We start from the raw sequence: 12976 nt of genomic DNA, 5'->3' as shown, positions 1-12976 counted from the left end.
AGGATAGTTATTTTATGTGTTATATGTTCATTGAGACGGCATCAGTTGGCCTTTAGGCCTCCTTCGATTGCCTGGCCTTTCTCACTGAGTGTCTATTCACCCGGCCGAGAGTGTTCCTAGGCGACCGCGTACGAGCCACCCCGCTTCCGACCCCTCCCAGTCCCCCCCCATCTCACCCACCTCGGTGGAGTGACGCTCGCTCACGCTGTCTCAGGCAGCCGATCCGAGCACCCCCCCCCCTCTATGGGGGATAGGGGGAGGTGTCTGGGAGGACACTGGGTGAGCTGGCCCGCTACCCTGCCGTTCTCTCAATGGGAGTAGGGGGGAGCCCTGCTCGGCCGAGCCTTGATTGGCCACCAGGCCCGGTAGAGCTCGGTTCTCCTCGGCTCGCTGGTCGAGTATCCCTCTTGCTATATATTCAGCACATCCTAACTCCGCCCCGGCGGGTTCAGGACCCCGGCGTAAGCCAGGCCCGATATTAGGATAGCTGACTTTCATGTGTTGAGGCTCCGGCCTTTTTCAAGGGATACCCTATGTTGCATGCATGTTTTATTACACATAATGACATCCATTGCTATTAGTCTAAGTTTTTACGACTGTGGAGTTGTCTAACTCCGCCAGGTATTAACTCCCACCCTGTTCTAGTTATAAGTTATTTACTACGGCGGAGTTGTCGAACTCCGCCATGTATTTAACTCTCCACCCGGTCACCTCCTGCTCCACACCCGGTGCCTGTTTGGACTACTCCTTACTCCAGCATAATGGGAATAGGTTGTTATCCTGATTCAGTGTAAAGTTTTAACTCCGGCATCGCTGGATACACACTGTTTCAAGCCTTTTCCTACTACCCCTGCCGCCGGATGCTTCGACAGGTGCACGGCAATAGAGCAGGTCGAGACTGGGTCATATTTTATTGTAATATTGTTTGTTAACGCCGGAGTACTCCGGCGTCAATGGCATATCACAACCACGGACCTAGTCCGGAAGGTTGACGATGATACTCATGTATCATTTGACTTACAGGTTACCCATTGCTTGGAGGTAGGCTGCAATGCTGTCCGTGGTCTGGCACCACAAGAACTGCTTGATCTGCTACGAGTTAGTGGACCAAGTTTCCTCTGAGGTAGGTGACACTCGGGACTAAACAGAATGATACAATGAGGATCAATGAAATTTAAGACATTTTTATATGCTTTCTAAAGTAAGTTACTATTTAATCTTAAGTGTTAGTCTTAAGTATTAATGATAACCCCTCTTTTACAGGGTGTTCAAGCAGTCTGGGACGCTACCTTAACCACCCTGAAGGCCTGGGTAGGTGGGTTTGGCTGTAACGTTGCCAAGGGCCAACCCTGCATCCTTTCCAAGGAGATGGCCACTCTCATCTCCGAAGGGAAGAGTACTTCAGTGGTGGACCCCAAAGTGGCAGCTCCCTTGATCACTACTATTCAAGAAGTGGTCGCACAACCCCCGGAGGAAGTGGCCACTCAAGAGGTCGCGGAAGATGTAGTAGCTCTTGACCTGGACCTCGAGCCCATGACTGTGGACGACATGGATCACGGTAAGAGTGTTGGTGAGGCAGGTACTGTAGAGGTTCAAGGGCTTTCCTTGAGCCCATCTAGAGCTTCTTCTCCTTCCACTTCTACCTCTTTCCAGGGATTCACCGGGGGACTTCAGTCGGTCAGACCGAAGTCCACTTTGGCGATCCCTAAAAATAAAGGCAAGTGAGACTACAAATCGCTACAAAAGTCCCTGTCCAAGAAGTCAGGAACCGGCCATGTCGCTAAGCTTCCGGCTCACCATCCCGGAGCTGACAAGGCAAAGTGGACTCTCCCTTCAAAAGGGTCGAGGACCAAGACTTCTAAGGAGGAGGCTCAACCCTCCTCCTCCGACCCCGAGGCATCCTCTGCTAAGGGGTCTAGGTCCAAGGTTCCTAAGGAGAAGGCAGAGCCTTCCCCCTTCGATCCCGATGCTTTCTCTGCAAATATTTCAGCAAATATTATGCAGCAGATGGGCAGCATGGTCGGGAACTTGGTTCAGTCCATGTTCCAAGAAATGTTTGCTCAACTATCCTCCACCGTAGAAGCATCAGTACAGTCTATCCAATCCATTTCGGATACACTAGTCACCCAGGAGAACCTTATGGCTGGTCTCCGGGACAATATGGCGACAGGACTTGTGCAATCCGGCCAAGCAGCCCAGAGCTTGCCAATGCCGGATTCGTCTACCCTTCCTCCCTTCAAGCCGAACAACCCATGGAGGGTTGCCGCACACGCTCCATATGTAGCGGGCATGCTTACGATTGAGGGCTGTGGAACTCGAAGGATTGAGGACTTTGAGTTCTATCCGGAAGGACTCCGGCCCCCTTTCATAGGCTATGTCCGACTGACAGAAGTAGCTATGAGGAGGGAAGACAAGGTCCCGAAGGAGACGGTAATCCTTCCCCGGGACCAAGCCCAACAGGCATGGATACGTAACCTAGAAGAGTGGCAATGCACTAACACCAAGGTTACTGCATTCAAGAGCCCATTTACGATGTTCACCGTAGACGAGGACATGCCTATACCATTCACATCTAAGGTGGCAGAATTAACATTACAGGCAGCCATGAAAGACGAGCCTATGCCTCAGCTCCGGGAGACAGAACCGACTTCCCTTCTGCTCCCCGGAACTGCCAATCACTGGATGGACCTTCCAGCCACTTTCTCGGTAGGTAAGCTTAAGCCGGAGTGCGGTATCACGCTTTTCAGCGAAAGGTTACCTAGGCTCTCTGAAGGCCTCATACAGACCGAATATGACGCCAGGATGAGGCTCAGCAGGTCTCTCAATTCCCTGACTATGACAGAGGTATCGTCTCTTATCTACGGAGAAGAGGCGCTTTTTAAAATCATTGCCAAGTCACTATTGTATTCAATGCAATGTGACTTGTATGATTTCGTCATAGCTCGGCGGAATTGTAGGAAGCATGTGCTGGCGGAAGCTACGATCCGCCACGAACCCAATAGACTGATCGCCTCATCTATATGGGGCACTGACCTTTTCCCAGCCTCTGTAGTGAACGAAGTGCACTGCGAGGCGGCTAGGTTCAACCAGAGCCTAAGGGTTCGTTGGGGACTCGTTTCCAAACGAAAACCGGAGTCCGCCGGAACGAATCCCAAGTCAAAGAAAAGGCCTAGGAAGTTCCAGCACTTCCAGGCCCCCCAACAACAAACTCTGGTACAGGCGGTTCCGGTATCTCAGGTACCGCAACCATCAACCTCCAAGGCGCAGCCACAACAGCAGTTTGTGCTGTTGACGCAACCGTCTCAGCAAGCACAGGCTTCAACCTCCTATGCTGTCTCTCCTGCTTACAACCCGGCATTTGAAACTTCGCCGTTTCAAGCCTTCAATGGGTTTGGCAGGGGTAGCAGAGCTAGAGGCTCCTTCCATCACCGAGGCACCGGAAGAGCCACGAGCCGAGGCAGGGGTTCCCGTGGAGGATGAGGTGGACGTCCTTCCACAAACCAGTGAGAATCCCCAGGTAGGAGGGAGGCTGTATCTCTATCGGCATTGGTGGAGGTTCAGCAAATGGGCCCAAGCATTGTGTCCAAAGGTCTAGGGTGGAGTTGTCTTCAAGGCCCCCCTCCATCCAACACCTTTTATCAAGAACCAACAGCGGAATTGGTAGAGTATTCCCAAGAACTTCAAAAAGGAGTAGTATCAAGAAAAACTCAAACAAGCGAAGAATAATTCTAGACTCATCCCGTCTGAACTTATTCATTCACTGCGACAGGTTCCGGATGCTGACCGTTTCACAGGTGCGGACCTTACTTCCCCGTGGGGCCGTCACCACCTCTATAGATCTTACAGATGCCTACTATCATGTTCCGCCCGTTCCTAGGCTTCAGACTGGGAAAGAAGGCCTACTCCTTCAAAGTGATGCCATTCGGGCTCAACATATTTACAAAGTTGGCGGAGACAGTTGTTCAAGAACCAAGGTCTCAGGGAATAATGCTAGTAGCCTATCTAGACGATTGGCTCGTGTGGGCCACAAGCATCGAAGCATGCCGCAAGGCGACGGTCAAAGTAATCCGGTTTCTGGAAAATCTAGGTTTCCAGATAAACTGAACCAAATCCCGGCTAACGCCGGAGTCCCGTTTCCAATGGCTAGGAATCCAATGGGACTTAAACTCTCATACTCTATCAATACCGCCGTTGAAAAGGAGAGAAATAGCCAAAGCCACAAGACAATTTCTCAAAAGCAAACAGACTTCCCGGAGGAACCAGGAAAGGATCTTGGGTTCACTCCAATTTGCTGCAGTAGTGGACATTCTTCTGAAAGCCAAACTAAAGGACATAAACCGGGTTTGGCGATCAAGAGCAAACAAAAGATCCCGGGACAAGCTTGCCCCCATCCCGGCGATCTTACGAAAGAGACTCCGCCCTTGGACGGATATCAAGAATCTGTCAAAGACAGTTCCATTGCAGTTCCTTCTGCCGGCTTTAGTGATCCACACAGATGCCTCACTAAGCGGCTGGGGAGGCTACTCACAGTACAAAAAGGTACAGGGAACTTGGTCCCTACCATTCCGCCAGCTACATATCAATGCACTGGAAGCTATGGCAGTGTTCCTCACCCTGAAAAAGCTTCATCCAGCCAAGAAGTCTCAAATCAAGTTGGTATTAGACAGTGCAGTGGTAGTCCACCGCATAAACAGGGGTGGCTCCAAATCGAGCCACATGAACCATGTCATGATACCCATATTTTCCCTGGCAGACAGGAACAAATGGCACCTGTCAGCCACTCACCTAGCGGGAGTAAGGAAAGTGGTGGCGGATGCCCTGTCACGGTCAGTTCCGCTAGAGTCGGAGTGGACGTTGGACAAGAAGTCATTCAAATGGGTCTGTCAACAAGTACCAGGGCTTCAGGTAGATCTCTTTGCCACGGAGTCGAACCACAAACTTCCTTGTTATGTGGCTCCCAATCTGGTCCCTCTGGCTTACACCACGGACGTGATGGCTATAGATTGGAATGTGTGGAAGAAAATTTACCTCTTCCCTCCAGTGAATCCTCTCTTGAAAGTCCTGAACAAACTCAGGACATTCAAGGGTCACATCGCTCTAATAGCCCCCAATTGGCCCAAGAGTAATTGGTTCCCTCTTCTACTGGAATTGGGACTCCGACCTCAACGGATTCCCAATCCCAAATTGACACAACTAGTACAAACGCGGACAGTGTCCACTTCCTCAGGAATTCAGAAAGCCCTAACTTTATGGACTTCATGAAGTTTGCAGCTCAGAAAGATGCCAACATCGATCCTCAGAACATCAGGTTCTTAGAATCTGACAAATGATAATCGACCTTGCATCAATACAACTCAGTAGTTAAGAAACTAGCTGTATTTCTGAAGGACTCAAATGCACAAACCATGACCACGAATCTGGCCATAACCTTTTTCAGAACAATGTTCGAGAAAGGATTAGCAGCTAGTACCATTACTACTACCAAATTGGCTCTTAAGAAGATCTTCCAGTTTGGATTCAAAATAGATCTAACAGATTCATATTTTTCATCTATCCCCAAGGCTTGTGCTAGACTCATGGTTCTTAAATGATGTCCTTAAATTGGCTTCTGACACTAATAACGACTCATGTGATTATTTAGCTATCTTAAGGAAAACATTATTCCTAATAAGTTTGGCCTCAGGAGCCAGAATTTCTGAACTGTCGGCTCTCTCTAGAGAACTAGATCATATAGAGTTTCTCCCTTCAGGAGAAGTGTTACTTTCGCCAGATCGTCAATTCCTAGCTAAAAATGAGGACCCACAGGATAGGTGGGCCCCATGGAAAATTGTCTCACTTCCACAGGACCCGTCCTTATGTCCAGTTAATTCACTAAGAGCATATTTAAGCAGAACTGCCCTGATATCTTCAGGTCCTCTGTTCATTAGGGAAAAAGGTGGCACTATTTCCTTAAAAGAAATTAGACAACAGATTTTATACTTTATAAAACAGGCTAACCCACAATCCTTCCGACTGGTACATGAGGTTAGGGCAGTAGCCACTACTATTAATTATTTTCAACATATGAATTTTGATGATCTGAAGAAGTACACAGGCTGGAAATCTCTGACAGTATTCAAACGCCACTATTTAAAGTCCTTAGAAGCCCTTAAATTTCCAGCAATGGCAGCCGGAAACAGTTTCCCCTGACACTGCTTAACTTAGTAGTAAGTAGTTTATTCTATGTCTCTCCTTACATCTCTCTCTCTTACCTGCCTCGCTAGCATTCTTGCTGTAGCTCAGTCGTCATTATTAGTCGTACTGTACCTTGGATGGCACTTGATGTATATATTTGTAATGGATTTCAGTTTTGTTTTGTATCTAGGACTAGTTCCCTAGTTCGCACCATTTGTATTGTAAGCTTCAACGGGCTTCTTAGCCCTATGTTGTACATACTTAGCTTTAAGGTTCGTTTAAACTTGTTGTTGCTCATTACTGTAACTATTTATCTGGATTATAACAATTAATCTTAATAGAGTTTTAATTTACCTTAAATTTAGTTAATTGTATACATCCTTTCTTCAGAGCTTGTGGGGCCAATTCTCTGGTACTATTTCACGGAGCGACACAGGCTGAGCCCAGAAAAGGGATTTTGATGGAGGAAAAATCTATTTCTGGGCAAGGACCTGTGTCGCCCAGTGAAATCCCACCCCCTTTTTCTTTTTCCCTTCCTATTTGGCCCAAGCTTGGGTGCTATCTCCAGGAATGAGATCCGAGGCACTAGCCTTAGTGGTAGCGAGTAGTGGGGCTTAGATCGGCTCCTCTGTAGATGAAGAGACTAAATGGCAAGGGACCTCTGGTAGTGGTTTCACTAGCCCCAGATACCATACCGATACCTTGAATAAGGTGAGCGAGCCAGAATACTCTGGCATTTCCATATTAGCTTTTTTCTCTGGTATTAATAGCAATATTTATACCCTAGAAATGAGTGCTAAGGAATCATTTCACTGGACGACACAGGTCCTTGTCCAGAAATAGATTTTTCCTCCGTCAAAATCCCTTTTTGCTACTCGTGAGTGTAAAAAGCACTGTCCTTACCACCTGACCCTGATGATGGAATTGATCTGCCAGGGTGTTCCTCCTGCTAGGAGTTTATCTGGCTGAAAACTCAACAGCTTAGCAAAACACCCATTGTACATCTGCAGCACAGATGAGGTTTGTCCTTCAACAACCTTTCACGTGTGCACTAACCGTTCTTTGGTGCATCTGAAATAGAAGCATCTCTGAGAAGGAGAGTTCAAGGTTTCTGTTATCCATCGAACTCACTAAATCCTCTCAACTCCACTGGGAAGGCTCTCACAGTTGCCAAATCTGTGAACATACCCAAACACTTTGCCTACTGCTCCAGAATGAGGTCAGACCTCTCCAGATTTACGAAATTTCCCAACTCGTGGCAAAAAGGAGGCAGCCTCTAACCCAAAGCAACTGCATCTCCGATAACATCAGGACTAACGAATCATTTAGGTAACACGAGTAAATACCCCTCAAATGGGCCCAAGCCAAACCAAAGTTCAAAACCTGTTGGATCATTCATACAGAGAACATACTAACTTTGGTGTTGCATGCATAATCTTTTGTTTTAAAGGCACATATCTATCATTTCTAGTTTCCATGTATAATTTTAATTTTCATTATTCCATTCTATCAATCACAAGGGGGCAAAATGCTTCAAGCAGAGAATTCATTGTTTTTTTAGCTTTAAATGTGACATTTTTCATTTTGAAGGTCTTTTTCAAGCATTTACTATATACAGATGGAATCCCTCAAGAAAAGGGCTGTCAGTTACCAGTTTTACAAGTGCCATACAATGGACCCCCTATATTCGCATTCTCGGCATTTGCAGATTTCTCCATGGACCATATCTACCCATTATTCGCGGGAAATTTCCGTATTCGCAGTATTTTTTATGAGAAATATCCACAAATTCGTTTTTTAAATCAATTTCATCATAAAATGCACTTTTTGTGATAAAACTATTTAAAAAACCAGATATAAACATTTTTTTTTTTTTTTTTTTTAGTTAGTTTTAACTAACAAAATAGGCAGTTTTAATTATACAACTTCCCCAGTAATTATATAGCTAAGAGTTTCACTTGCTGGCAGTTAAAATCCCGAAATTCACGGGTCACGCTAATTTTCTATTTGGTTTGGTTAGGTAACAATGCCCCGCCCACTTTCGGGGCAAGAGAGGGACAACACAGCAAAGAGCTCAGTTTGTTTCTGCCAGCCGAGGGCTATGGTTGTCAGTTGCAGTTATTCCTGAAATTTATTGGACTTTCCTTTTGTAATCACAATTGGTGAAGTACTCTGTTCATTTAGACAGTGTTAGGTTCTTTGATAAAGAACTAGCTTTTTGTTTTTTGCTTTTTGTTTCTTCCTTGGGCGGACACAGGTTCGGGTAGCTTCAGGTATGCACTAGAGGTTGCAAAACTAGGCTAACCAAGGAATCGTATGATAAACCACACTTTATGCACTAAAGTGGAAGAGATTGGAATCTCATTTAAAATAATTAGAGAGAGACAGGAAGAGAAAAGCTTTGGTTAGGGCTAATGTAAATTCAGCTAGCCAGGATTCTTCTGAATTGAATTCAGATTTGAGAATTCCTGTTATTTCCTTGCCTCCCACTCCCACTTTTCTTGTTAAGCCGCCTTCTCCAGTTTCAGGCTCCCGCACTTCCGATCCCAACCCCATCACCACTCTGGAAAAAAAGACTGACAAGCGTTTTGCTCTGTTAGTACAGACTATGGAGCAGCTTGGTGCATCTGTGTATGTCCTAATGGACAAGGCGAAAAGTGATAGTGTTGTGTCAGTGGAGGAGGTGGCTGTTCGTCCCACCAGTGCTCCTAGGCAAGGTCACTGTCACACTCCCCAGTGCAGGGGAGGAGTCAAACTGATAGCCCAAGAGAGGTCGGTCGGGTCTGCCCATGAGCAGTCGCCCCCTCAGTTCAACCTGTTGTCGCTTCCCAGGTTGCAAAGGAGAACTGTTGGAAAGGTCTCTCCTTGGATGTGCATAACTTGTCAAGTTTGGATGACTCCTCTCCACGAAGCCAGTGGCGTTTGGGGAGCAAGTCTCAGCTGTTGAAGAGAGGCGCTTCGGATGTAGCTCCAGTGGTTCCTACTAAGAAGCCCAGAGATCCATGCCCCTCTTGCAGTCATTGGGACAGCACAGAGCCTTTTTCTTCCAGCTGCCTCTCGGAAGTTGACGCTCCTCTGGCGCCCAAGGCTCATTGTTGCTCTTGGCTCCTCTTCAAGCTCCTGTACCTGTTGTTCGGCGCATCCATCGAACGTAGTCAAGCGCCCAAGCTCCCTTCTGTAGCACACCAGTTAGCGCCTGGTTGCATCACGCAGGAGCTTCCATCAACTCCCTCGGCTCCCGCTGTTGCTGCTGCTGCTGTTTATCCCATTCAGTCAAAGCTCGACAGTATTCTGCTTTTACTAAATAAGCCGCTTTCTTCAGTTCAAGTGCCCGCGACAGTCAAGCAAGCGCCGAAAACAGTTCAGCTAGTGCCAGTAGTGGTCGAAGCTCCCTTGGTATCTCTCCTCAGACATCTCGAGACACTTCAGCGCTGCAATCTCCAATAGAGGCTGTTTCGACACGGACACAATCTGATGCGGCCACACCTCAGGCTCCTGCAGATGTGGATTTTTCTCCTATTTCGTCTGAAGACGAAGCTACAGAGGATCAAGAGGCTCCCTCTTCAACGTATGTGGCTTTAATGAAGTTCTTGCTCGACACATAACCATCTTTTTTCAAGCCAACTTCTCTATAGTCTCCTGAATCAACTTTTGTTATGGAGAGTATGCCTTTCTTGAAACCCTGGAAGATGCCAAAGATGGTTTTGTCTTCCTCAGCTAAGAAGGCTTTTAAAGAGATAGACGCTTGGCTTGCTGAAAAGCGGGAACAAGGCAAGACCTCTTTTTGTTTTCTGCCTTCACGAATCTCCAGATGGAGATACTTGTAATATGCTATGAAAAAGGCTCCTTCCTCGAGTGTTTGCGCCTCTTCACAGAGATTTATCTGGTCTGTTAGACGCAGCCAGACACTCGGCTTTTTCTTCGCCAAAGATTTTGTTGTCTGCCTCAGAGTTGGTGCATCTTCTGAAAGGTATTTTTAAGGTATTTGAAGTTTTCAACTTTCTCGACTGGTCCGTTGGCACTCTGGTCTGCAAGATTAGGTCTTGCCCTTTGCTTATGGAAAACCTCCTGGTGGATTGGATGGAAGTTCTCGTGTATCGTTAAGGGAATTAGGGACAGTTCCCATGGCTTGGCCTCTCTCTACACGCTGGGAATGCTCAAGAAGAGGGACCTCTGGTGTTCCTACATGTCGAAGGGTGTTACTTCCTCACTTCTCCCCCTTAGATAAGAGGCACTTGTTTCCTGAAACCACAGTTTTAGAAATTGCTTCGGATCTGGAGAAGAAATGTACGCAGGATCTCCTCACCCAGTCTTTCAAAAGACCGAGAGATCCTCCAGCGATGGTTTTAAGGCAACCTCTTCCCTCAAGAGGACAGTCCTTTCAGGCCAGACAGAGATCCAGCACACCAGTCATCTTAACAGCTTATTCAAGAGGGTCAGAGAGGTTTTCGGCTCTCGAGGACGAAGTAATTTCTACTGTAAGAAAAGGAGCAGTAGAACTTGTTCAAGATCGTTACTTTCCAGGGTTCTACAATCATCTCTTTGTAGTCCCCAAGTCATTGGGCTGGCTGGAGGCCCATCCTAGATGTCAGCACCCTGAATGTCCTCGTAAAGATGAAGTTTAAGATGGAAATAAACCAAACAGTCCTGTTGTCCATTTTCCTGGGAGATTGGATAACTTCCATAGACCTTCATAACGCATACTTCCATGTTCCCATATACCCCAGTCAAGGAAGTATCTCTGGTTTGTGTTCGAAGGGAAGATTTTTCAATTTTGTGCCCTTTCCTTCGGACTAACAACGACGCCTCAAGTATTTACCAGGGTAATGGCTCCCATTGCGAAATGGCTCCACTTTCAGGGGATACAAATATCCTTGTACAGTCATACCCCTACATACGAAAGTCCCTACGTACGAAAAATCCAGGTTACGAAGGCAAAGACGAAGATTTTTTTGCTTCTGTGTACAAAAATATTTCAGGTTGTGAAAGGGTGTACTGTAAAGTCCGAGATTCGCCCTGGCCGCCGAGAACAATTTTAAAACTTGCGTGCCGCCAACTCAGTAGACTTGCCACCATCCTCCTGCTCTCCCATTGGTTCCTGATGCTAGTTACCGCCGTAAGATCTTGCTCTCCTATTGGTCAGCATCTGTTACATCATGCATCTACGTAAGGGAGTTCCCATTTCGTTTCGGCAGCATTATTGTACACACGTGGAATTTTTTTTTTTCACATAGATTCCGTTCGTTAACGTAAATTCGTGTTAGTGATTTCACTTTCGTTGTACTGTAAGTTACTTTATTGTGTCGTGTGTGAACTCAGTTACTTACATTATTAGCCATGGGTCCCAAGAATGTTGCTGAAGTTCACAGAAAGAAGAGGATGCTTTCTATGGAGACGAAGATGGAGATAATAAAAAAGTGTTAATGTTTTCTGCCATTTGTTAATGCGCTTCGTAAAGTTTAGTGTTAACGTTTTCTGCCATTTTTTAATATGTTTCGTAAAGTTAAGAGTTCATGTTTTCTACTGTTTGTCCTCCTCCTCTGTCGCCACTTTTGGACATCGCCTCACTTGAAAGGTAAGGTTCCACCTTTTACTGCATATGTACGTACATGTACGTACAGTAGATCTTGTACCCTGTACACTAATACACTTTATTTACAGGTACAGTAATGGTTAGGTTAGGTATTGAATAGTCCAAATCGTTGTATATTTCATTGTTTATTGGTCAATTTAGCTTTATTATAAAATTTACTGTGGTGTTTTTGTAGGGCTTGGAACGAATTAAGCAATTTACATGTAAAATGTAGTTCTGGATACGGAAAAATCAGGTTAAGGCCACTTCAGAACGGATTAATTTCGTAACCTGAGGCACTACTATTTAGAAGACAGGCTCTTAAGTGCCCAGTCAGAGAGTCAGTGTCCAGAGGACCTCAAAAAGACTCTCTCTTTAGTACGGGAGTTAGGAATACTCGTAAACTCCCAGAAATCTCGGTTGATTCCCACTCAGGAGATTCAATATGGGAATGATCATAGTGACTCAGAGTTTTCGGGTTTTTCCAATCCGGAAAAGAGTAGATTCTTGCATGAGAAAGATACAAGAAGTTCTGGCCTTAAGCAAGTGCTCGGCCAACAATTGGATGAGTCTGCTGGGGTTCCCTTTATTGATGGAGCGGTTTGTGTCACTCGGCAGTCTACATCTCAGACCCCTTCAATTCTATCTGAAAACAAGCTGGAACAGGAAGGAGCTTCCAGACTCGCATGTTTTTCCTATAACACAGGAGATAAAAAGAGGACCTACATAGGTGGAATTAAGAGAAGAGGCTGTTGGAAGGCAAGTCTCTCTTTCAACTGAACCCTGACCTGAACTTCTTTTTAGACTCATTGGACCTAGAATGGGGAGTGCTTTTAGAGCAAAGCGAAATCTGGTATGGTCCTTAGAGCAAAGATCTCCGCATATCAATGTGAAGGAGCTAAAGGCCTGGGTCTTCAGTTCTTTGCATCAGAAGTAGAGAACAAGACGATCGGTCTATGCAGACAACACTACTGCTCTCTCATATGTCAAGAAGCAAGGAGGGACTCGGCCTTTCTCTCTTTATGAAGCGGCAAAAGATCTCATTTGAGCAGAAAGAAACAATACGTGTTTAGTCACCAGGTTCGTCCAGGGAAAGCTAAACGTTTTAGTGGATGAGCTAAGTTGTTGGAAACAGGTCCTGCCGACGGAATGGACATTGGATCCTCTGGTCTGCCTAGACCTTTGGAAACTATGGGGAAAATTGATGATTGACTTGTTCGCCACATCCCG

Source organism: Macrobrachium nipponense, chromosome 40 (assembly GCF_015104395.2).
Source record: "Macrobrachium nipponense isolate FS-2020 chromosome 40, ASM1510439v2, whole genome shotgun sequence".
Taxonomy (NCBI): domain Eukaryota; kingdom Metazoa; phylum Arthropoda; class Malacostraca; order Decapoda; family Palaemonidae; genus Macrobrachium; species Macrobrachium nipponense.
Note: the sequence above shows the minus strand (reverse complement) of the source record.